The following is a 25,985-nucleotide window of genomic DNA, read 5'->3' on the forward strand; positions in this document are numbered from 1 at the left end:
CAGCCCTGCCCAGATGTCTCCACAGGTGAGCACCACTCAGGTTTATAAGAGTAGGTCATCCCAAAGATGGGGCACCCAAAAGGCTCTATCCTGCATTGCCGCATGTCAAGCTTCTCACAACATAGAACAATATTTCAACTAGGCATGGAAGTAGGAATCACTTTTTTAAAAGAGCCTAAAAATAGAGGAAATGAGAACACTATACAGAACAGGAGTCTTTCAATGTTACGGTTCTAAGATTATTGCAGCCATTGACTAGCAGTTCTGCGCCCTTCATAACTAGTGGGATAAAGTAAAATAAAACTCGCTAACATAGAATAATACTCCCTTATTTCCAACTGAGTGCATGCATACATTACAGGGAAGCTTAGCTCTGAGTATCTACATATCTTGACAGTTTGTCATTTTTATCCAATTCATTTTTTAAAATTCTCCCTGTCAGATTGACTTAAATCGGAGGGAGGGGGGAAGTGTGCTCAGCTGGTGAAATTTGCAGGGAAATCCCATCTCTCAAATATAGCACACCCTTTGGCACTGTGAAAAGATCAGAATTGTTGTGTGCTTCCCACTTCTTCAATCAATGAGAGGTTCCAGGGGTGGTGCTTACTACAAAGAGACTATTTTTCTTCAGATCCAAGAGATCACTGGACGGTGGTGGTGGTGGTGGTTGTTGTTACAGAGATTTCGGAGTAATTGGGATTATTTCCAAATATACAGATTGAACAGAGATGGAAGGGAAATGTTTAAGTATTTCTAGGTATATAGAAAGCTACCTTTTACCAAGTCCATCTAGCCAATATAGTCTACATTGACTGGCAGTGTCTCTCCAGGATTTCAGACAGGTGTACCTCTCAGCCCTGTCTGGAGATGTCAAGGAAAGAAGATGCTCTACAACTGAGCTATGTGGAATGAACAGGTAAGAACTCAGTCACTTAGTGTGGCAGCACCAGCACTTTGGAACTTCTTGCCTATTGAGATCCAGCAGGCTATACTCTTCACTGTACTCTTTTCAGCACCTGCTATAAAAGCATTCTTGTCCTCCCTCTGTTCCCCTCAGTAGGGAATTACCTATCACCACCACTCATCTCCTCCTCCTCTGGGGACTAGCAGGAATCATTCTATGGACTGTGCCTTCTAAAGGCTGCTTGGGGTGTTCTGAAGTCTGTTTCTGTTGCTCTCGAATCTTCCCCTCTTGTTTATTGGAGCTCCCCTTCACTTACATAGCAATCCAATTCTGACGAGTCCTCTCCAGATCAAAACCTTGGCACTCAGTGGCTGATTCATTTAGCAGGTCATCTTTCTCCTTTATCCAGACCACGTCTGTTTCTTAAGTTCAAATGCAGATCCATCTGAAAAGAAACAGAAGTACCTCCACTCACGGCGACCACATTGGGGAGTTTCTAATACGTACAGTGCTAGGCACTCTGCGTCCCTGCCCCTGCATTTCATCGGAGTGAGAGGCAGTTATCGGATGATCTGCGAGTGAAAGCTCTCCCTCCCAACCTGGGGGGGGGGGGCTTGCAAGGATAATAACTCCCAGATTATCCTTAATTAACTGCATGCTTGGCACCCACTATCGTGGGATCCGCTGTTCACCATGGCGGCATCGCCGGAAGTCCTACACACTTTTAGGCACCAGGCAAAAACGTTCCTTTGGTTGATTTGATTGACAACCTATGCCCTATCCTATGTTGGGGGTGTTAGGGGGGGTTATTGGGTTGTTGTTTTTCTATGTACTTTGTGGTTTTGTATCCCATTTTTATCCTTTGAACCGCCCTGAGACCTGTAGGTATTGGGCAATATGTTATTATATTAATGTCTAGGTTAATCAGTCCACTCTTCACAGCCTGTTTTTACTCAGCAATGACAGCAAGGGAATGACACCACATCATGACACCACATCAAACCTATAGGGCCATTCTGTGGGGAAACAGGAATCCTGCATCAGTGCTGACGGAAGCTCTGCCCCCATTTGAAGCAGCCACAGTTAGTACTGACCATGGTTTCTTGGGTTCAGATTGTTGTGGAGGGTGGGGTGATTTTGTCAGACTGATAATATCCCCCCCCCATTTGCCCAGTTTAGAATATTCCAGCATTCTTCAGTTGAGTTTCTTTTCATTCAGCCAAGTAAGTGGCTCAAGTATATGTCAAACAAAGCTTTAATAATAAAGAAAGTTGTAACACATACTGTCTGAGAGAAATTAAAACCACATGAATGACAGTTGGTCTCTCTAACTGAATTAAACTGAATACCCAAAGGGAGGGGTCGATTCCGGAGCAGAACACAAAAGCCCCACCCACCAGATGCCAGACACTCTACTATTCAAATTAGGCCCCAGTGTTTTTCTAACACAGATGACATGACAAGTAGCAGTTTAAAATAAAATAATAATAATAATAATAATAATAATAATAATAATAATAATAATAATAAGGGAAGCTTCTGAACATCTCTGTGCAGCTGTGTCAGATAAGTTGGAAAACAGAGCAAGGAGTCTGTAGCCCTGAGGCTCACCTGGGTACATTATTGCCACAATAAACCATGATTTATCATGATGTCCAAATACATCCAGTTGCTCAATAGTTTGTTTGCTCCTTCCAATAAAGAAAACCAAATGAAAAAAATACATCGTTCAGTAATCCCCAAATATAGGTTCTGTTTCTGTTGAAATTATTGTTTGTCATTTTAGTTTGCAGTGACTAATTGCAGCATTAATAGCAGCTTTTCCAGCCAACATTCATTTCTATTTAATGTTTTCTTTAAATGTATCTTAGGAGCATTAGAAGTAAAAGAGGCTGTATTAGAAAAATGTGTCTTTTTAAAAAAAACCAGCCCATGTAATATGCATGTGCAAAATTGCCAAGTTTAAATATTCATAACTTCAAAGCTAATGGCCCAATTTAATACAAATTTATATTTTCAAAATCTCCATGCCTGACTACAAAGCAAGGCCAAAGTGAAGTGGTTACTTTTTGCCTTTTTAAAAAAGTTATATAAGCATCTAGATATTACAGCACAGTAGTGAATGGACTTCAATATTTATTTACAAGGAGGGAAACTCATTTAAAATACATTTACTCATAAAAATGTATGGTTTGAGAAGGAGGACAATGATTTACAAAGAGAAAAGCACACCCAACTTTCTCATGATTTCTAGGGGAGGGGAAACTCTCGAAGGGATGTCGGCAAAGAAAAAAATTCTTCCGAAAGGTGTGTGTGCTGGGGGAACGAAATAATAGCTCCTGAAATAAAGCTGCAGTTCATCTCTAGCAATTGCAAAGGCAAACCACTAACATTGTAATGATTTGGGGGCCCATTTCTTTGTTCATTTACAAGAGCCCATGTGGTGTAGTGGTTAGAGCAGGCATCCCCAAACTTCGGCCCTCCAGATGTTTTGGACTACAATTCCCATCTTCCCCGACCACTGGTTCTGTTAGCTAGGGATCATGGGAGTTGTAGGCCAAAACATCTGGAGGGCCACAGTTTGGGGATGCCTGGGTTAGAGCATTAGGCTAGGACCTGGGAGACCAGAGTTCAAATCCCCACTCAGACCTAAAGCTCACTGGGTGACCTTGGGCTTGTCATGGCCTCTCAGCCTAACCTACCTCACAGGGTTGTTGTGAAGACTAAGTGAGAAGTGGGAGGAGGGACCTTGAGCTCCTTTGAAAAAAAGATGGGATATAAATGCAAAAAGTAAACAAATAAATATGTCTACATGTGGTACTAACATGACCCGCATGGCCACCCGTGCACCCGTCTGTCAATTCCTCCTATGTCACCCGTATAACATCCCTATTTTAAAATCCTCAAAATCAGCATGGTTTGCTCCCCACATTCAGTTCCTTTTTGCACCGGCTCTGCCACTCCTACACTGAAAAAAACAAACAGAGTTCATATACACCCACATTTCACTGGATGCAGGGGTGCCAACTTGAATAAAATACTGGGGAAATAAATTTAAAAAATTAAAAATTGTCCAGTAGCACCTGAGAGACACGGCTACCTACCTGAATCTAAAATGCAGTCATACCTCGGTTTAAGTACGCTTCGGTTTGAGTACTTTCAGTTTAAGTACTCCACGGACCCATCTGGAACGGATTAATCCACTTTCCATTACATTCAATGGGAAAGTTCGCTTCAAGTTAAGTACGCTTCAGGTTAAGTACGGACTTCCAGAACCAATTACACTCATACTTCGGGTTAAGTACGCTTCAGGTTGAGTACTCCGCAGACCCATCTGGAACGGATTAATCCACTTTCCATTATTTTCAATGGGAAGGTTCGCTTCAGGTTAAGTACGCTTCAAGTTAACTACAGACTTCCGGAACCAATTGTGTACTTAAACCGAGGTACCACTGTACTGGGGAGGCAGCTAACCCCCCACCCTGCATACATGTGCATACAATTTGAATCGATGCCCAACAATTGTGGGGGGAGCTCAAATTTTTTATTGGGGAGGTTGAAGGGACTTTGGCCCCTAGGAATTAGCTCCTATGACTGGATGTGCGGCCCCCTTCCTTCCATTCTGAACAGAGGTGCAAAGACCTTCTCTCTGAGTAAGCACAGCAGTCGCTGATGTATGTACATTTTTTATTCCATCAACTGGGGTGGGGTGGGGAGAAAGATGCACCTGAACCATTTTCTGGGTTTTTCTGCTCTTGTGGACATGGTGCTCAATTTGAATACAGCAAGTGCATTCTCTAAAACTTTTCTTGGAGGTTCCTCCAACCGTCTAGGGAGGGTTATAGGGTGGCAGGGGAGAAGAAGGGGGAAGTCCCATTGTGCAAGCAGAATCCTTTGTACTTAGCACCACACTGCCCAGCATTTGCAACTTGCATGCAAATCTGTGTCCTCTTTTTTGCACAAATAACCACCCTGTGCACAAGAGCCCTACAACTCACCTGGCCATATTAATGGCCTTCAAGAGGGCCATTAATATGAATGGAACACAAGGGCACACAGGTACTCCCATTTACTTCAACACCAACCAACAAAGCAATTCCTGGCCAATTTATTTCTTGGTTTCCTGATATGAAATAAATCTGTTTTCTCTAGATTCCTAGTTGTGTATTATTGTGGCTCCCTTATAATGGGTCTTACAGGATTGCCTCTGTCCATAGAATACCTCTCACCATCCTTCCCTATTACTGAGGCTTATCATATGTAGAAAAATGCTAGTCTCACCCCTCCTATCATATTGGCTGCCTCCAGATATCCTCCTTTGCCAGCCTAATATCTTGTTCCGCTCATAATGACTGAAGAAGCTAAACTATGCTGAACAAGTCTCCCCTACAGCTCAACTTCTTGGTGCATTGTTATTTTTTTAAAAAAAGAAAAGAGAAAGAAGGGAGTACTCTGTAAAGCCAATTAAACTTAATGTAGGCAGCGGTTCAATGCAAATCGTTGTTAGTGTGATGTTTTGCAATTTGCGGGTGTCAATCCATCAGCCTGGTTTTCCAGAAGCAAAAGGCAGGCTTAATATTTTAAGTGTTTCAAAGCCAGGCTGGCCTGACTAAATGGATGACAAAGGTTGTGCTTCCCTTGCAGCTTGGCCCTGCACACACCTAAATACTCTCTGAATCTTTTTTTAAAAATGGAGATCAATAGTCAACAATAGTCCTCCTGGAGAGGAATCTCAGTGTGGCTTGGGAGTCACTCCGTGTCCCCTTCTGCTGACTGTTCTTTTGACTGTTGGGCTGTAGCTCAGTGCTAGAGCATCTGTGTTGCATCCAGAAGGCACCAGAAGGTCCAAGCCCTAAGAATAGGCATCCCCAAACTGCGGCCCTCCAGATGTTTTGGCCTACAACTCCCATGATCCCTAGCTAACAGGACCAGTGGTCGGGGAAGATAGGAACTGTAGTCCAAAACATCTGGAGGGGCGAAGTTTGGGGATGCCTGCCCTAGAATCTCTAGGTTTGGATGTTGAAGAAAGAAGAAGAATTTGGATTTGATATCCCGCTTTATCACTACCCGAAGGAGTCTCAAAGCGGCTAACAATCTCCTTTCCCTTCCTCCCCCACAACAAACACCCTGTAAGGTGGGTGGGGCTGAGAGACTTCAAAGAAGTGTGACTAGCCCAAGGTCACCCAGCAGCTGCATGTGGAGGAGCGGAGACGCGGTTCCCCAGATTATGAGTCTACCGCTCTTAACCACTACACCAGGCATCCCCAAACTGTGGCCCTCCAGATGTTTTGGCCTACAACTCCCATGATCCCTAGCTAACAGGACCAGTGGTTGGGGAAGATGGGAATTGTAGTCCAAAACATCTGGAGGGCCGAAGTTTGGAGATGCCTGCACTACACCACACTGGCTCCAACAGGTTTGGGGGGGGAGGACTGTTTTTAATTAAAGGGCTGGTGCCGTACTGTTTGTATTGTACTTATTGGTATGTTTTAAACAAATCTTATATATTTTATAGTTTTAATTCAATCAATGTTTAATTGCATTTTAATGTTTGATTTTTCTGTTGTTGTTTTTTAGTGGCTCTTGTTTTTTATCTCCAAGCTGCTTTGAGTACCATCAGGGCAAAAACTGGGAGTATAAATCAATTTTGCTTCCATATATTCAATGAAAAATTCAGAGAAGTGTGATTGTTTTGTATGTATGCCATAAGTCTCCACACCACCCATACCAGAAACTCAGCAGGTACTTATGAAAGGAAAATGATACCTGTACAACTTCACCAACCTGAACACACAACCACACACACACAAACAAACACACACAGCTGAAGGGTTCTCTGCAAAACCATCTGTTGTCTTTTGCTCTCTGAACAATTTTTTTTATGTATTGTGTATATCTTCCCTAGCCGCCTCCTTACACAAAAATGCTGCTACTGGAACAAAACGATACAGTTTGCATGGTGAATACGGTAAAGACAGGAACATATGGTGAAATAAACTTTCTCTTGCACTGTTCTTAGCAAAGCAACCACACCTTTAAACAAGCACAGAGAAGAGACAGCTAAAATATGCTTGACTCCACATGAAGACTACTAATACACATGTGGTTTTTCTTCAAATGGGAATCCCATTCCTCACTAATTATATTATGTAGATATCTAGTTAGAGGTTTGTCAGAGTAATCCCTTCCTAACCACTAACTATTCAGCAGGGGGTTTAAAATTTTGTCTTTCTAATGGATGCCTTGCACAGCTCCTTTTGCAGTGGGGAGGAGGACACAAGCTGCATCCTAACAGCTAGGATTTTACCTCCTTTTGATATCATTGCATTGTATTATAATATTAAGATGCTAAAGTCTCACCAATTCACTCGCAAGGGGACTGAAATTAGCACGGCACGTCCTGCTGAACTAGAGAACTGGAAATGGGCAAAAGTACAACATAAAGCCGCCCGTGTAACAAAAAATTGGAAAAGGAAATATTAGTATGCCTCCCCATTAAAACGGGGGATTCTATTGTACCCCAAAATAGCATAGGGGGCCCCCCAGAGATTGGCATAAGGTAACCCAAGACATACCAATTGCTAGAGAAATCTGAATCACAGACATTTTAGCTATTTCTCCAGAGAAACTTGGTGAAGGAAGTAAGAAGAAACTGGTAATGGGAAATGCTTGTACCTCATAGTCCAGGCTTGAAGTTTGCTGCGTAACAGATGCCAGCATCCTAGCCAGAGACAGGCAAATTTTTGGGTCGTGCCACTCATAACATCTGTCCCATACTGTCTTCACAATAATCTAAACATTTTTATGAGGCTCGTGGGAGTGGCCATCGTTCAGTGGTCAGGGCAGCATATTGCCAAGGTCCACCCCTGTTCCCAGGCTCCCTGGTTATGCTGTGCATGTGCAGCAATACCCAGGACTTGAACTTTCAGAACAGAAACAAAACACCCAGGTGTATAACGGGTCGTACAAAGCAGCGGAGACAGCTACAGCAGAAGCTCAGGTGTCCAGACCTTGGGAGCACAGTGACCCTAACCCAGAGTCAGAACTGATCTGTTTACAAAGGATTCTTCCCCAACCCATTTAGCATGTTCCACCTCTAGTCTTTCAGCAAGAATTCTTTTCAATTTTTGTTTGAACGCAATGTGCCAACTAGCCCTCGTCAATCCCATTTTGAAAAGTCATTCCCATTGCTCGTTTCAGCCGTCTTCTGCATAACGTCCCTGTACAATCAGCCCTCTCCAATCACCACCTCATGATCTTAAGAGCTCAGAACACAAAAATGTCAGCATCACTTAGCAATCTGGGATGACCCCGGCACATTTCATTTATCTCAGTGACCTTCTCCTTCTGTTTTACTATGGCTGCTAAAAACCCTCTCCAGAGAGGAGGTGAGGAATTCATACGAGGCACCTAACAGCTTATCTGAGTTCACCTTTCAACTTGATTTCTGCTCGGCTTGTCAAAAATATATGTCAAGAAGCAGTTTCGTGATTCTTATTCATAGCTCTCTCATTCCTCCCTAATGCTGCTTGCATTTCCACCTAGCCAAAGACATTCCAAATAGTCTGCCGAGGACACATAAAAATGGATAGAAAAACAAAAGTATATTCCAGTAACTTATTTGCCGCAGTGCTTGAAAGTGCTGGGTTCAGCTTGACCTCAGAAGAAAACACGAATCAGGGCCGTTGAGCGGAAAACTGCCTTGCCCTGCTTGTAAGCCCTGGTTTGAAACAGTGCTTTCCTTTTCTGTCCTGTAACTTATTGCTTTATGAAATAAAGCAGAATGGACTGTGGTTCCCCACTTCTCGCCTTCCTGTATTTTATCAGTCTTTGAAAGAATACTGCATGGGCAACTAAGCTCAAGATGCCAGTAGCCAAAGTGCAAAGAGTGAGTAGCACTGTGATTTGGATCAACAAATTAGTCAACAAGCTGACAAATATTCTATTGTCACTCCTATGTTAAATTGTATTATATAAGGTAGCGGATTTAAGCATGGTTTTGTGGATGCTTTGAGTGACCAGCCCGTGTTCACATCCCTACACATATCTTGGCTCAGCTCACAATATGATGCCATTCCAAGATACACTGAGTCATGAACAAAACACGTTTCTCTAATTTCACAGGGCCAACTTTACCTACTGCGTGAGAACTTTGTGTTATGAAAAGGATCACATGGATCTGCAACTTAAAAAAAACACCTGCAAGGTAGATCTAAGCACTGTTCTACCTACCCACCTAACTGGGGCTGTGGAACCTCTTACCAGTTATTGCCAACCTTACACAAGGTTGGTTGGCGCATACAGAATACTTATCCATAGCTGTCAACTTTCGGATTTGAAAAAAAAGGGATCAGCAGTCTCACCTGTCCAGTTTTGGATTTGAAAATAAGGGATCTGCAGTCTCACCTGTCCCAGGGACAGTCTACGGTATTTCTAACAATCCAGGATAGCAGCGGGAAACGGCGCTGGAATAAGGGAATTCCCAGCCCAAAAAAAGGGAAAGTTGACAGCTGTGGCTTGGAATAAGGAAGTTTCCCGCAAAAAAGGGGAGGGTTGACAGCTATGCTTATCACACCCATGGCTAGATGAAGTCATCAAACTCAGTGTAAGGTCCTAGCTCCTTATCCCACTGAGTGTCTTTCGGGATTTTTTTTTTACCCTTCTTTCCTGGGTTCCATCTGGACACTCTGCCAGTGCTCATTCTTCCTGTAAGAGCCTGATGGGAATCATATAAGTTACAAGCCGGTATTAATTCCTTCACATTCTATGCCCATGCCAGTCCATATGTCTTTTCCATAAGAAAAACAACTCCCCGCTGGCTTAAAAAACAAAAACAAATAACAAATAACACCTTCTGTGTCCTCCTTTATCGACTGTAATCATTTGGTTTTTATCAGCACCTGCAAGTACTGTATTTTACAAAGTGCTCCTCACCGTTCCCTCAATTCATGTCAGTCAACGGATAGCCATTTTCAGTGTGGTGAAATTTTAATAAGCAATAATCCTCAACAGAGCAACATATTTAAAATTAAGCATGCACTTAACTGCTTTACTCTATACACAGAAGAATGTGTGTGTGTTGTTGCCTGCCACCCCAATCTCTGATCGGTGAGAGATTCCAGGGGTTCCAGGCACTTACCCAGGGTTCAGTCTCCTTGGAATGAAGGAGAGCGGAGACTGTGGTGTCTTTAGGATATATGGTTTATTTACACATATCTACAACCTGAGCCTAAGTAGGAGGGGCATTAACGGCCCAAGAGGTCTTGCTTCTCCCATAGTCACAGCCTTGAAATCAAGCAAAAATCAAGCACGGCTTTCATTCTATGGCTTCTTCCTGCTTCTAGCCCAGCTTTCTCTCTCTCACCTCCTTTTTCTCTTCCTCAGTTCCAGCCAGGTGAGGGAAGCACAGAACAACCTCCTTTGTTATGCTCGTTAGGAGTCGTCCTACACACGAGTAGGACCCTGGCAGAGACACATACCCGACTGGCATGTTCTCTCCCTCCTGGTCAATCGTTCAGGAGCTTTAAAAGCTTTCTTCTGCCTGAACATCACAGCGACTTATGCCAACAGACATCAGCACACTCAGGGATCCGCAGAGTGTTCGCAGTTTGCGTAACAGACCTCAGCAACTCAGCATTTGGCTAATCTACTTTATTTACATATAAACACACACGGAGCACTGCAACATGGCTCCCACTCTATCTAGCATAAGACAGCAAAAAACCCCCACAAAAAACAAAAAAGGACAATAATCTCATTTCACGGAACACAGTAACACAAACATCCTGTCTCCGTCACTTCCCACTCTGTGGAATGAAAACATACACCGTCATGTGATAGACAACAATCCCATGACTGCAGACACAGGGAATGAATCTCCAACATCCTCCCCTTGATTCATGAACTGTGTTGCAGTCATCAGTGTAACTGCAACAACCATACAGATGTCATACACACGGTATACTCCTGTATCTCCCATTCCACCCTTGGAACTACCTGCAACTGGATTAGCCTTGGGCCTTCCCATCTTGCACTTCTGACTAGTATTGGTGTCATGACCCCTCTGACTATCATGAAGTCTCACATCTGGCTTTGTTGGGGCTCGAACCCTAGCCTCGTTTCTCTCTGATGAATCACTGTCTACCCTTACAGCCATTGGGCTTGGTTTCCCGTCCCTTGAGGACAAACCCTGTACCCCTTTCAAGACTCCGGGTTTCAAGACCTGTGTTGAGCCACTAACCACAGCTAAATCTGCAACAGCTGTGTTAGCAAACTCCTGAACATACCTGGTAGAAATTTCACCCTTTGTAGCTCCTCCTGATCTGCACATCTGGTACATTTCCTCCACTGTATCAGTGGAACTCACCTCAGTGTTAGCATCACCAGCAGACTCCGTATCAGAGCCTTCTGCAGTGGGGTAGCCCTGGAAAATACCTTTATTTTCCTCCCATACTGCACTGCACTCAACATCTATAGTGAGTAAAATCACCTTGGCATCAGGCCTCAGTACTATGTGCAAGCATTGCCCCAGGAAAAATCTATGCTCCCTGCCTCGTGATGTTTCAACCCACATGTCAGACCCATCCATTGGCATCCTGGCTTTTTCCGGGTTTATCTTGTCACAGTTCCCATCAGAAACCTTTCCTGACACTGACTCTGTTTCTTTACCATCAGAAACACTGTCACCAATAGGGTGCCTTTGCAGGATACTCATACTGTCTCCCCTGTTACTTTGTCCTCAAACACATTTGGAACACCTGTCCATCTTCGTGTTAGACACCAGCAATCTGGGAGCTTCATGCTTACAACTTGCATGAAAAACATAGTTAACAGACAAATGAACCATTCCACCATCCCCTATGTTTACATTTCAACACAGCAAGAACAAGCCATTTATAAAGTCGCTTTCAGCCTGAAACAGAACAATCATGCTGCGTCAGCTGGAATTCCATTATGCTAACGGACATAGTTAGGTGGTACTTAGGCCGCAACTATCTCACAAAGAAACTTGCCTTCAACAATTGAATCCTCCATTAGATGCTAATCTTTGCTGGATCCAGGATGTCAGGAATTAGAGGGGACTCAGGCATCATGTAGACTCACCCCCGCCAAAAAAAAAACCACACATCTATCTATCTATCTATCTATCTATCTATCTATCTATCTATCTATCTATCTGGAATAATATATCATCCTTTGCAGTAACTTAGCTGACTTGGGCTCCACGATCACTGCAGATGGTGACAGCAGTCACGAAATTAAAAGACACCTGCTTCTTAGGACAAAAGTGATGACAAACCTAGATAGCATCTTAAAAAAGCAGAGACATCACCTTGCCGACAAAGGTCCGTATAGTTAAAGCTATAGTTTTCCCAGTAGTGATGTATGGAAGTGAGAGCTGGACCATAAAGAAGGCTGATCGCCGTAGAATTTATGCTTTTGAATTTTGGTGCTGGAGGAGACTCTTGAGAGTCCCATGGACTGCAAGAAGATCAAACCTATCCATTCTGAAGGAAATCAGCCCTGAGGGTTCACTGGAAGGACAGATCCTGAAGCTGAGGCTCTAATACTTTGGCCACCTCATGAGAAGAGAAGAATCCTTGGAAAAGACCCTGATGTTGGGAAAGATTGAGGGCACAAGGAGAAGGGGACGACAGAGGACGAGATGGCTGGACAGTGTTCTTGAAGCTACGAACATGAGCTTGACCAAACTGCGGGAGGCAGTGGAAGACAGGAGTGCCTGTCGTGCTCTGGTCCATGGAGTCACGAAGAGTTGGGCATGACTAAATGACTAAACAACAACAAGCTGACTTCACCTTGACATTCCCTTCTCATTATCTTTCACTGCCCACATGAATTCTTCTGTCAGGCAGTAAATACTGGCAAACGTGTTTATTCACAATGCAAGCATAATGCTGCAGTTCTGTACACACAATGTCAGTAGCTCCCACTGAAAATGTGGGAAATACTTCTGAGTAAACATGCATAAGCTACTGCCATCCCTAATCCTTAAAAAAAGCAACCCAAAAACTACACCTGAGTTTGCATCATGCATTTTTTTGTAGAAAGTACCAAAAATCGCAATTGAACACCCAGACTTCCTGTAAGTGGGAGGCATTTACAAGGGCAATATATATATAATCTGTCTTCTTGATGCAAGATGCATCTCAAAGTAATATTGCTGTGTTTTCAAATGCCTGTTCCAGTAGATGAGACTACAGTGGGAGGGGGGTGAGGACATTTCCTAGAAATTCTGGATTGCCTACATGTATTAAATTATATATATGTATATGTAAATAAACACTAACATTGCTTTGGAAATTCATGCTGCGGATAAAGTTTATCTAAGCCTGCTATAAGTACCTTAGCCACAAGGAAGGCACTTGCTGCTGTGTACGACAGACTGATATTGACACACTATATATTTCCTCTCTCTCCGCCCTCACCCCCCCCCCCCGGCAACATATAGTTTGCATTTTGAAAGCATAAAGGCAGTCCTGGATAACATCATCTTCACCAGTCCAAGAGTTTGGTTGGGAAGCGGGGAACTGTTGCACTCATATGGTCCCTGATGCAGTCTGGGTTGCTATTATGGAGTTCCATCTATGTTCATGGGCCTTCACAAACCATAAGTTTCAGCAGATCACCAATTGTGGAGGCTGGTCTTTTAGAGTGGATACCCCCACCAAGCTCACTCTGCCTTGGGTCAGCCCTCACCTGCCCACCTTCTTACTTACATGCACTCCCTGCTCTGGCCACACATTCTCTTTCCGGGCCACGCCCCTCCCTCGCCCTGTTCAATGTCTTCCTCAAGTTCTTTTGCGTTTTGTGTCTTTAGACTTTTAAGACTTTGTCTTCATATTGCTTGCTTGGATGTGGGATAGTGGAATGTAGCTCCTAGAAAGCTCCCCCAGAGGGAATGTGACTCTTGGGATGAAAAAGGTTTCCGTGAATTTAAAACGTGGTAAAGGGAATGGTAGGGAGCAGGTGGCGCTGTGGGTTAAACCACAGAGCCTAGGGCTTGCCGATCAGAAGGTCAGGGGTTCGAATCCCCGTGATGGGGTGAGCTCCCGTTGCTCGGTCCCTGCTCCTGCCAACCTAGCAGTTCGAAAACACAAAGTGCAAATAGATAAATAGGTAGCACTTCGGCGGGAAGGTAAACAGCGTTTCCGTGCGCTGCTCTGGTTCGCCAGAAGCAGCTTAGTCGTGCTGGCCACATGACCCGGAAGCTATATGCCGGCTGCCTCAACCAGTAAAGCAAGATGAGTGCCGCAACCCCAGAGTCATCCACGACTGGACCTAATGGTCAGGGGTCCCTTTACCCTTTACCTAAAAGGAATGGTAAAACGTGGGAAAGGGAATTCTTTAAAGTGGTAAAAGCCATGTTTTAAGTCTTGGGCAAAAGATACCGTATAAAACACCCCCTTTTCAGAGTTGCTTGAGAATCCAAACACATACCAAATGTCAGCTTTCTGTTCGTTATGAAAGCAGTTGAATCATTTTGGTATCACCCACATCAGTGAGTGAATAAAGCCCAGGTGTGTCTGGTAATTGTGACTCTCACTCCTGGCTTCAGTTAAGTTGCAATGTAAGGACTAAATGCAATGAAGCTGGCTAACGTTATTAACGAGACACCAACAGTCTGCACCTGTGCAGATTGCAAAATTCATCTCTAGTCTAGCCCTAAAGTAACTCTTTCCAGTCCAACATCTTGATTGAAAATGGCATGTGATGGTATCTAAACAGGCCAATAGATGTTTCTCAGTATCAGGAAGCACCATGTGAAATCTGGTGACAATATATTAAGGGGTGTCCAAGTGCATAGAAAAAAAATGAACAAACGACTTTCCAATCTATATATTGGAAAGATATATATTGGAAAGTTGGAAGATGGATAGGCAGATTTTAACTATTATTCAACACATGAAAGATTGGGTGATATTCAGCACTGGTCAGAGTGGACCCATTGAAATTAATAGATTGCAGTAATTTAAATATTCACTGATTTAAATAGATCTACTCTGTGTATGTCTACTGTTGATATCATGTAGTATACGTATACATTAGCCCATTTAGCTTAGTACAATAAGGAGCTGCAGCTTTCTGGGGTTTCAGAAAGGGAGTCTTTCCTAGCCCTACTTAAACACGCCCAGGATTGAAACCAGAACTTTCTAATACAATGCAGATGCTTGATCAGTCAACTATAATCCTTCGATCTCTTCTCAAGTCTCTTCCCCTCACTATAATTCCTATGCAGCCCTCCATGATCTACCCCACATTTTGATACTCTTTCCTTTGCTTTTTTTAGCATGCTGCCTTCTCAGTTCCTTAGTTCCCCTCTCTTTCTGGGCACCAGCCTCTTCTGTTCCCCCGTGGCTTAGACCATTCCACCTACCCTGCTTTCTTGCAATATGCAAGCTATTCATTACCACAGTTTAAGAAACAAGCCTTTATGCATTACAATATGAACTCTCATTACATTCCCCGTGCCACTAGGTTAAGGCAGGCTATTCATCTAATTCCGAAAAAAAGGTATTGGACAGTTCAATTTATTCACATTCACGACAAAATCTTCAATTGAAAAAGCCTTCATTATCTATTCACCGTTAATTGCACATACATTTAAAAGCTACAGCCCTAACATGCTGAAAACAAATAATTAAATACCTTTCTGGATGAATAACTGAAGGCATGGAGGATAAAAAATAAAGCAAAAACCACGCTGACAGCCCCACCAATCATATTAACATAGAGGCTATTTGTAGATTACCGGCAATGTTGCAACGTTTTAATGAATTCAGGACAGCATTTAAGATCCAGTGAAAAAATAAGGAAATCAAGCTGAGCTTTTGAAAAAGGAGTAACACGCCTTTGTGTAGGATGAATCACCATTTATTTACATTATGCAGATAAAAATGTCACAACAATTAATTTCCAGTTTTATCTGAATCTAATATAGCATGCAACAGTGAGAACCAGACAAGCAGTTTGCTGAGTTGGTGTAATTGGCAAACAAATTTAGCAGTAAATAGGGTTCGGATATGGAGGTTTCAGACAATTATGAGCATGATCCAGAGTTAAGCACTTTTTAGGGAGCAATCCTATGCACATGAAGCATGCATAGCAGGTGTAAATTAAGCTGGTATAAAACTTAATATAACGGAGTCAAATTCTGTTCAACAGCAATGCTGCTGCTCTAAGCTTGGCAGAGGGAAAACAAGCTTTTAAAATAGTGTTATGTGCTGGGTTGCCAGGTCACTTGGCTGAACTAAACTGCCTTAGAATCCAGCCTAAGCCCCCACTCTGTACCTCCCCAGTACATACTTTTTGGGGACTTACACGGGCATTGGTTCAGCTAGCTGCTGTATCTTTGGCTAAGCTAGTATTAGAGGCGGAACACCAGCTAAACTGGAGACCCACTGCATCTTAAGCTTCACCCCAGGGATCAGTCCCTAGGATTATCCCCAAGGCTGTAGTCTTATGGATACCCTTTTAAGGAACAACTCCATGAAACTCAATGAGACATTCCAAGTAATCTTGCATCGGATTGGAAACCTTGCTATTCCTCTCACATTGTCTACAACATCATTTTTGACCATCTATGTTCAGCTTCTCTAAGGTCAATGCTACTGGGCCAAGCCACTCCAAGCCCTCATAAAACCAATAAAAAGGCAGCATGTATAACCAACTTAATCAACATAAGCGCATGGCCCACAAGTAATGGGATTTTGTTTACAGAAATAACTGCCACCCCCATCACAAATAGGGTTCTAAGGGTTACCTGTGCTGTAGAAAGACACAGATCATGCTATACACCCCAGTCCTAGGAAGCAAACTCAATCTATTTCAATGGTTTTTACTCCAATGTAAGCATGCCCAGAGCATGATCCTATGAACATTTGCTCAGAGACAAACCTCACCAAGTTCAATGGCACTTACTTCCAAGTTACTGTGCTTCAGGTGTGTTAGGGGCTTTATAATTACTTGCTGTTCCTCCAAATACACAGACTTACTTGCCGTCAAGTAAGAAAGGAGATTCCAACTAAACATCAGGAAGAACTTTATGGCAGTAAGAGCTGTTCGATGGTGGAATGGGACTCCCTCAGAAGGTGGTGGACTCTCCTTCCTTGGAGGTTTAAAAGCAGAGGCTGTATGGCCATCTGCCATGGTTGCTCTAGCTGAGATTCCTGCATTGCAGGGGGGTGGACTAAACGACCCTCAAGTTCCACAGCCCTACATGTTCATTCAAAAGTTGGCTGCAATACTTTGTACACTGACTTGGGAAGTGAAACTCAGTGGGCCTTACTTCTGAGCACTTAGCATAGGGTGGAACTATAAGCATCCTTAGCATGACCCCTTATTACCTGAGCCCATGTAAGTTTACTCCGAAGTTCACCGATGGCTGTGCTCTGCCTCCAGGGGTTCAGGTAGCATGCACCTGAATACTGGGTGCTGCAAACCAGAGGAGGAACCTGTGTTCCTGTGCTCAGTTCCTGCTTGCAGATTTTCCACAGGTCAAACAACTGTGAGAACAGGATGCTGGACCAGATGGGTCACTAGCCTGATCCAGCAGGCTCTTATTATGTCCTCAATTGGTACTGTGGCTGCAATCCTGTACAGGCTTGCCTGGGCGTAAACTGGATGTAACAGGGTTTACTTCTGAGCACTCTTTATATGTTTGTGCTTAGGAGGACTGCTATGTGTCATAGCTGACAGAGGATTTGAAGAGCTGTTTGGTGCAAGAAAGCATAAAATCTGAGATCCAGGGGTTTGGACAGCAGACTGAGCAGGCACACAGCCTTTCCCACTATGGTGAAGTGCCCCGTATTTCTATTTACATTGCAGAGGTTTCTCCAATTTTTAAACTAGCGCAAGCAAGTCTGTGTTCTTTTTTCCCTCCCCTGTTGCTGACGCACAAGTGGCTATTCTAACCTCACGCTGGTTCGGACAGGGCGCATGTATCCTATTCCAGTCTCCGCCCTTCCTGCCGTGAAGTTTTGCTGGGCTTTTCGAGGTTGGAAGTCAAGTGCTCCACGCCAAAGTTTCAACATCGTCGCAAGCGAAGACTGTTTCTGCTGGGATATCCCAGCCCACGTTGGGATGCTGCTCCGGCCGGTTTAACAGCGCCCAAAGCTCCACTCGCGCGCGTCCGCCCCTCCTCCTGCCGCCATCCCCTAGCTCTTGCCTACGGGAGCGACTTTTGTTTGCAAAGGGAACTCAACCAACTGCTGTCCAGAGCCGATCGGTGCCGTCCGCAGCCTTCTCCGGGTTATTACACAACCGCACGCGGGTTTGCCAACAGCGTTGCAAAACGGGCATGGCATTTTGCAGCGCGCTTCACTGATCGAGTCTCAAGAGAGGCGACTTGGGGACCCTAAGGGGTTATTCTGGGGGGAGGGACCCCTCCTTTTACATTTCCTTCGCCTGCATCGTGGTCCCCTTTCGCTCTAGCTGCAGGAAGCCGGCCAGAGCCTCCCCCCCTTTTTTTTGTTGCAAATAATAAAGCCTCTCCTTTTCCCAACTGCAAAACAGCTCCCGCTGCTGCCGTGGCTGCCCTGAACTCTGACCGCAACCTCCTTCCTACCGCCCCCCACCCCACCCCCGTTTTACTTGGAACAGCCGGGTCAAGCTCATTGCGGCCACGGGCAGGGCGGGAGAAAGCGAGGCAAAGATGGGGGGGGGGTGTGGGATAACAGGAAGGAGGGGAGAGGGGAGCGCTTAGTGTTGGGAGAACGGCAGCTGGGCTGGAAGAGTGGCGGCGGCGCCTACGCGCGCTCCCTCCTCGCGCGCTCTCGCTCTCCGCTGCCGGGTTAGCGCCTCGCAGCTCGCGAGCCGCTACCTGCGCGCGCGCCCCCGCGCGCCTGCCTTGCCTTGCCGCGACTTGGCCAACTTTTCTGCCCACCAGCTCTCGCCTGCGTTCCTCCTTCCCTCCCCCCCCCCCCCCACTCTCGGCGGCGGATCCATTTACCTTGGGAGAGGAGGGAGCCTGGGCGCTGTACGGCGGCGCTGAGCTCTCTCGGGGGGGTTTTCAGCAGCCGTAAAGCGGCGTGAGAGAGAAGCGGGCGGCTTTCCCTCGGTCTCCCTCCCTCGCTCCCTCCATCCTCCCGGTAGCTGATTTGTGCTTATTACAAGGGATCAAGCGCCCAGTTTGGCATTAGCGGCCCGGCAAAGGGCGCGGAGAGGAGCGAGAGCGGGTCGAGATGGCGACATCTCGGTGCCAAGAGGCCGAAGAACGGGACCGGTTTGAAAAAAGAGGGAAGGAATGAGGAAAACATTAGCTGTGGAAGAAGGGGAAAGCGAGAGGAGTTTTTTTTAATCTTTTTATTTATATTATTATTTTTATTGCATTTTTAAAAATTACAGAGAAAGCATGAATTAAACGTTACTTCCAAATATTCAAAAGTAAGAAAATAAGAAAAATATTCAAAAATAAGAAAAAAATAAAAAGGAAAAAAGCCATGATAAATAACAAAGAACGGAAAAGAATTAGTCACGTACACAAAATGGTTCAAAGGATACAAACAGTAATTTGAATAGTATTCTATATGCCAGGTTCTCAGAAAGAAATTACATTTGTAATCCTTCTTTCTGAGAAAGGGGAGGGTTTTTTTGTTGTTGTTCTTGCTGCTGCTCCTGTGCCCTTAACCAGGTGCCTGCCAAAAAAGAGGTTCTGCTTTAGGAGCTGCCTTATACTGAATTAGACCATTGGCCCATCTTAAGCAGTAGTCCCTGCACTGACTGGCAGCGGCTTCTCGGGGTTTCAGGCAGGCAAGTATTTTCGGAGATGGGGATTGAGCATGAGGCAAGGCGGGTCTTTGGCCACTGAGCTGTGGGGGCCTTTGTTTCCCCATGAGGACATGAGGGAAGCTTAAGGAAGGCCTTCCACCTAGGGATAGAGAAAGCTGCCTTCTACCAAGTCGAGAGTTGCCATATTTCTACAAGGAAAATTCGGGACACAAACGTTGAGTTTTTCTCTAGGAAACTCAAAGTCCTTGAGTTTTTCGTGTGTGTTGGTCTTCAGCTGGTGAGCTGGTCACAGCCTGATCCAAGGTGGGTTGCATGTATGGAAAAGAAGGCCCATTGAGTCCTTTCACTTCCTCTTGTGCCACTTGCCTGGCCAGGCATATTGTTCCATCCACACTGCAACTTGTTCACCCATTACTTAGAAGAGGCCTCCACATGTGTAGACTGAACCAGCAGCTGCCCTGCTAAGCACATACGGATCATACTAACTGTTCTAATGGTCTGTGGATCTTTGAAATGCATTTGGGATAAATGAATAATATGCTGCATAAACAGTTAAGTGAACAAACAGATAATTCTGTTGTCTGTTCACATCTTATCTGCATGTCAAAAAGTCTTTGGTTTTAAAACAGGTATACAGCCCCTTTTCATCTTAAGCAGGGGTCAGCAAACTTGTTCAGCAGGGGCACTGTCCTTCAGACCTTGAGGGGGCCAGACTATATTTTGGGGGGGGGGGGAAATGAACGAATTCCTATGCCCCACAAATAACCCAGAGATGCATTTTAAATAAAAGCACACATTCTACTCATGTAAAAACACGCTGATTCCCGGCCCATCCGCAGGCAGGATTTAGAAGGCGATTGGGCCAGATCCGGCCCATGAGCCTTAGTTTGCCTGCCCATGATCTCTTAAATGGCAAATGCAGCCTCTGAAATAATCAGATGAAATGCTGCCTGGCTTTGAGAACCGGAGGATAATGTTTAGTTGAACTGGGTTTGTTTGCTACTTGTCAAAATGACCCATTCTTAGGCAATCATTAAAATCACAGGCTACAAGCACCGCATCTTATCTGTCCTCTGAAGTAAATTACACCCTACAGACTTTGCAGGTCATTGTCTTTTTAACACAGAGAATGGAGCCATTGGGACATTCTAGCCTTTTCCTTAGCAAGCCATGTAAGCTTTTAAATAAAACATTCACCCAGTTTGGGAGCAACTCTTTGTGTGCATCTTCTTTGCTGGTGGGACTGTACATCACCTACAGTCAGTGGCCAACTGAGACAAGAATTGCCATTTTAGTCCCCAAGCAGGCCAAATTAAGAACGTTGAAGGAACATTGTCTTGTATCATTAACCCTCTGAGAATTGTAACACTGCTCCTTTGTGCTAAGGATGCAAGGGTTACAGGTGGAACCTGCCCTAGGCAATAAATGTTTCTTGGGTTCTGTCTATCCTGGCTGCCCATGTAGGGTTGCCAGACTCAATAGCGGACAGGACTTCTGTGTCTTTAATACCTGAAGGAGCATCTCCACCCCCATTGTTCTGCCCTGACACTAAGGTCCAGCGCCGAGGGCCTTCTAGCGGATCCCTCACTGCGAGAAGCAAAGCTACAGGGAACCAGGCAGAGGGCCTTCTCGGTAGTGGCTTCCGCCCTGTGGAACACCCTCCCATCAGAGGTCAGAGAGATAAACAACTACCTGACATTTAGAAAATAGCTAAAGGCAGCCCTGTTTAGGGAAGTTTTTAATCTGTGATATTTGATGTATTTTAATGTTTGTTGGAAGCCGCCCAGAGTGGCAGGGGAAGCCCAGCCAGATGGGCGGGGTATAAATAATAAATTATTATTATTATTATTATTATTATTATTATTATTATTATTATTAATTGCCCTGCTCTCTTTTGAGTCTGGAAACCTTAAAGAGAAACCAGCAGACCCTTTGTTTAATTTCCAAGCAAAGGGTCTGCTGGTTTCTCTTTAAGGTTTCCAGACTCAAAAGAGAGCATGGCAATTAAAGGCACAGAAGTGCTGTCCTCTATTGAGTCTGGCAACCCTATGCCCATTGGATCCTCTTGATGAAGAATTATAAGGTCTTCTGGGTCGGACCAGGTAGCAAACATGTATGGTGTGGTTACCTCCTTAGTTTGTGATCCTTGGCTTTTTTCTCTTGACTCATAGCTGTCAATGGGCCAGTGTTTCCCACAGTGACCATGGCCAAACAGAAGCCCATGGTACATTCACAAGCCAATCATGAGTGCAACAGCCTGCTGCTGTTCTTCCTCAGCAACTGGTTTTCAGAGGCATACAGGCTCTGATACCGGAGTTAGCATGCAACCTTGTTGACTAGTGGCCATTGATAACATCATCCTATTTGCCCTAGCCCCCTATTTAAGCCATCTAAGATGTTGGGCATCACCACATCTTGTGGTAGCAAGTTCCATAGGCTTAACTTTGGACTTTTATTTCCTTTTGCCTGTCCTGAATGTGACACAATTCAATTTCATTGGATAACCTGTGTATTGTGAGAATTGAAGAAACAGCTGCTCTCTGTCCATTGGGCAATAATGCCCCCTGGCTGTCCCCCACTGTTGGAGAAAACTATATGGTAGGTGGCATGTCCTGGGCCCTCTAAACTAGCCTGCTGATTCAGATGTGGTGGAGGATGCCATTCTGGTTGGCTTCTGCATGTGGAATGGGGAAGGACAAATCTTGTCTGACTCAGGAAGCAAAATGCCTGTTCTGAATTGGTGGGAACACAGTTTTCCTGGCTGAATGATGTTAAGCGAACACCTGTAGTGGCAGAGCGAGCCTTGTTTCCCATCGAATCCTAAATGGCTCCATAAGTCTTGGCAACTTCTTGGTGAAACAAGTCAATTATGTAACTTCCCTTTGTGCTTTTACAATATTTATCTGTCCCTGTTCCCAAAAACAGCTGGAGAGAATCCACCAGCTGGTGGATCGCTAAGTTGAGTTGCAAAGTGTTGTAATTTGTCTCCCCTACAATATCTTTGAATGCCAACAAGAAAGACAGTGTTTCTTTTTTCATCTGGAACCAATTAGCCATCCAGTTGATAGTGAGGATAGACATAGATTTGAAAACACACACAAAAACCCTACAAATGCTAATAGGGAAGCTACCCTACCTGCACTATTAGCTGTTAACATGGAGCCTGCCAGATGTCGATTGATTGCTTGCAGTCTAGTTGGGTTTTTAACACTTCTTCCCTAGTTCCTTCTCCTTTTTTGGTACCTTAAATATTTTTTTAATATGAAGAAGTAGAGGAAACTGAGTTCTCTCTTGTATCCTGATGTAGCAGTTGGGCTCTCCCAATCGCTTACTGCACAAATAAATAAGATCATATCTGGTAAGGAAGGCAGAGCTGTTTGAAACTCCCAGGCTCCTCCTGGTGACCTGTTTATTGGGCATTTATCATGGGCTGCTTGCACAAAGTTTTCACGGAGGTCAGACTATATCCAGTCTTTGCTAAGCAGTGTTGTTGATTCTCTCGATTCAGCGCTTGCGTAAAATCAAAGTTAACAACGATCAGGCAATTACACAGGTTTATAGGAAGTTGCTTCATAGCATTTCAGAGCACTGGCCCATCTACTTCCGTATTATCAACACTGATGGGCGCTTGCTTTCTAGGATTGAACCTGGGACATTTTGCATGCAAATTATGTGCTTTCTACCATTGAGCGAGGGCCAGCAGGGAAGAGGCATGCACAATACTCTGCAAAGGGCTTTGTTTTATGAGGTCTCTGCAGCAGTAGTTGCTCAGTTAAGTGATTTCTGGGCTTCCTTTGTTGAAACCTGCGCAAGAGACAGATTCCTTATTAATCATTGGGGAAGGGGTGTTGCTAAGGAAAGGGAGACATACAGGAGAAGCTTCCAAATTCATTTTGGGTTGGTTTTATGACATAACTTACTAGTCCTCATAAGGTCAATAATCCTAACCATCGCTTGAGTGAAGGGAAGCTAAACTGATAATTCTTTCTCTTTTCTGTGACTTGCTGAACTCTGGCTTGTGTGGAGAATGAATTGCAGACTCAGGACAGAGTGAATGACAAAATGCTTTCAAGTAGAACTAAGTCATTAATCTGCCTTGAGGAAACCCTTTTCATACAAGTGGACTGTATTATAATGGGGCTCATTGGATTCAAGATCAAATTTTACATACTGACATTAAGAAAGTTGTGGCTAAGCAATAAAAGTGCAACATTTCATAGCATAAAGGCATGCCATAATCCATACAGCCTTGGGTGGCTGGGCAATCTTGTTGCTGACTTAATTAATTGCTATTGATGCATGCTGAATTTTAGAGTTTTTAGAAGGTCTTTTCTAATTGTTGGATCTACACATGCATATATAATTGTGGACATTTACATCACAGGAGTGCAAGATTAACTGGCACAGTGTCAAGGCACATTGATCCTGTTTCACTGAGCTGGATCCAGACTTGGTAATGTTGAGGGTAGACCCACTGAAATAAATAGGGTTTAAGTTAGTTATGATTAAAAAAAAAAGCATTGGGTTGGAGCCAGGCTTAGTAATACTTAAGAGTCAACATGCTAAAGTCAGTCACACTTAGAGTAGTCCCACTAAGTCTGAATCCAACACATTTTGTACCTTTCTCCTAATTCTCTAGAGTCTAGATGTACCATAAATATAGGTAGCAATACTGAGAATGCCAATGCCAGGCTATTTGTGCCATAGGCAAAACTAACTACCGGTACTTGCACACACCCCTCCTCATGGCAGCATAGACCACGGGTAGATAAACTAAGGCCCGGGGGCCGGATCCAGCCCAATCACCTTCTAAATCTGGCCCGCAGACAGCCCAGGAATCAGTGTGTTTTTACATGAGAAGAATATGTCCTTTTATTTAAAATGCATCTCTGGATTATTTGTGGGGCCTGCCTGGTGTTTTTACATGAGTAGAATGTGTGTTTTATTTAAAATGCATCTCTGAGTTATTTGTGGGGCATAGGAATTTGTTCATTTCCCCCCCAAAAATATAACCCCCCCCCAGGTTCTGAAGGACAGTGGACCAGTCCCCTGCTGAAAAAGTTTGCTGACCCCTGGCATAGACTTTGGAAGTCTTCAAGCTGTTACTATAAGTTCATAGCACATATCTTCAGCATCAGTATTTTGTATCCATTGTGCACCAATGATTTCTCCAAATTCTTGCAGGCCTTAAGTACATCTTCAGTAGTTTTTTGTTGTTGTTGATACTGTATACAGGAAGCTAAGGAACTATATTGTAGTTGTTGAAATTTCTCTTCAACAGATGGTATGACCATGTCTAAAATATCATAACAGAAACCGACTTTGAATTTCTACTTTAGACCTTGTGGTGCCTTTTCTTGGGCCTCATAGTCAAACTGCTGTTCCTCCCCTTTCCCCCCTTTTTCTAACTTGATCTGTCTCAAAAGTTGTGTTGCATTTCTAATTCCTTTGCAAACTCAGTTGCATCTATCAAAACTTGTTGAAAATGCTCATCATCACACCTGCAGCTCACAAGGTAATTCTTGGTCACTTGCAGTTGGCTTGTAGCTGAAATTAAATCATTTAATTCAATTTGGTCAATTAAATATTTACCAAACTTCAAAACACTTGACAATATCTCCCGCTCCTGTTTTAGCTACGGCTCTTAGCTGTTGATGGCTCTTGCTTCCCTCTCTGCTACTGCTGTTTCCAGATCCCCATGGCTTGCTTCTTCCCTAGCTTTTCCCAACCAGTTGGGGATCATATAGTGAATGTGAAGATGTCACAGAACTATGTGGCCAACCAGATTTTGGCCAAAATAGTATTGCCGCTGCAGGTGAGCCCAAACGAAAGCCTTAGTTAAACTTGTGAACTTGCTTTAATTCAGTGTGTGTGGTGTACGTCTCTATTGCCAAGGCAACTGTACTAGCAAACTGGAATACCTCAGTTCAGTTGCTTCAGCAACAGAAACACCACCTGTGAATGTTTTCACCCCTTTTCAAGTTCCCCTGAAAAAAAGAAAAATGCTGTCTTGTTTTAGCACTAGGGAATGAAGTTGAGGAGAATAGTCCTGGTATGACCTGTGGTGCTATTTTGGTATGAAAAAACAATGTGGATTTTACAAGAAAGGTTCAGGAACAAAGAGACTTAATTTTGATAGTTGTTTTTAAATTCCTCTCTCTCTCTCTCTCTCTCTCTTCTTGACAATGCAGAACCTGAACTTTGCACCACAGTTTTTGTTGCTTTGGGGTTAGAAGGGGGCCTCCTGAAGCTGCAGTCCTTTAACCTGCATGGTGACACACTGGTCTTGGTCTCTGTGAGAGAAAGGTAGGGTCCACTAACAGCCTCTGCTAGG

General features: G+C 44.1%; 1 protein-coding gene across 1 annotated transcript in view; it reads right to left on the reverse strand.

Annotated features, from left to right (window-relative positions):
* NAALADL2 (N-acetylated alpha-linked acidic dipeptidase like 2) overlaps positions 1-18,921 on the reverse strand; it is a 798,353-nt gene extending 779,432 nt beyond the window's left edge. Inside the window, exon 1 of the mRNA XM_035134128.2 lies at positions 18,873-18,921. The gene's annotated coding sequence lies outside the window, so the exon portion shown is untranslated. The remainder of the gene's footprint in view (positions 1-18,872) is intronic.
* Between the last annotated feature and the right edge of the window lie 7,064 nt (positions 18,922-25,985).

This window comes from Zootoca vivipara, chromosome 5 (assembly GCF_963506605.1).
Source record: "Zootoca vivipara chromosome 5, rZooViv1.1, whole genome shotgun sequence".
In the NCBI taxonomy this organism is placed as follows: Eukaryota; Metazoa; Chordata; class Lepidosauria; order Squamata; family Lacertidae; genus Zootoca; species Zootoca vivipara.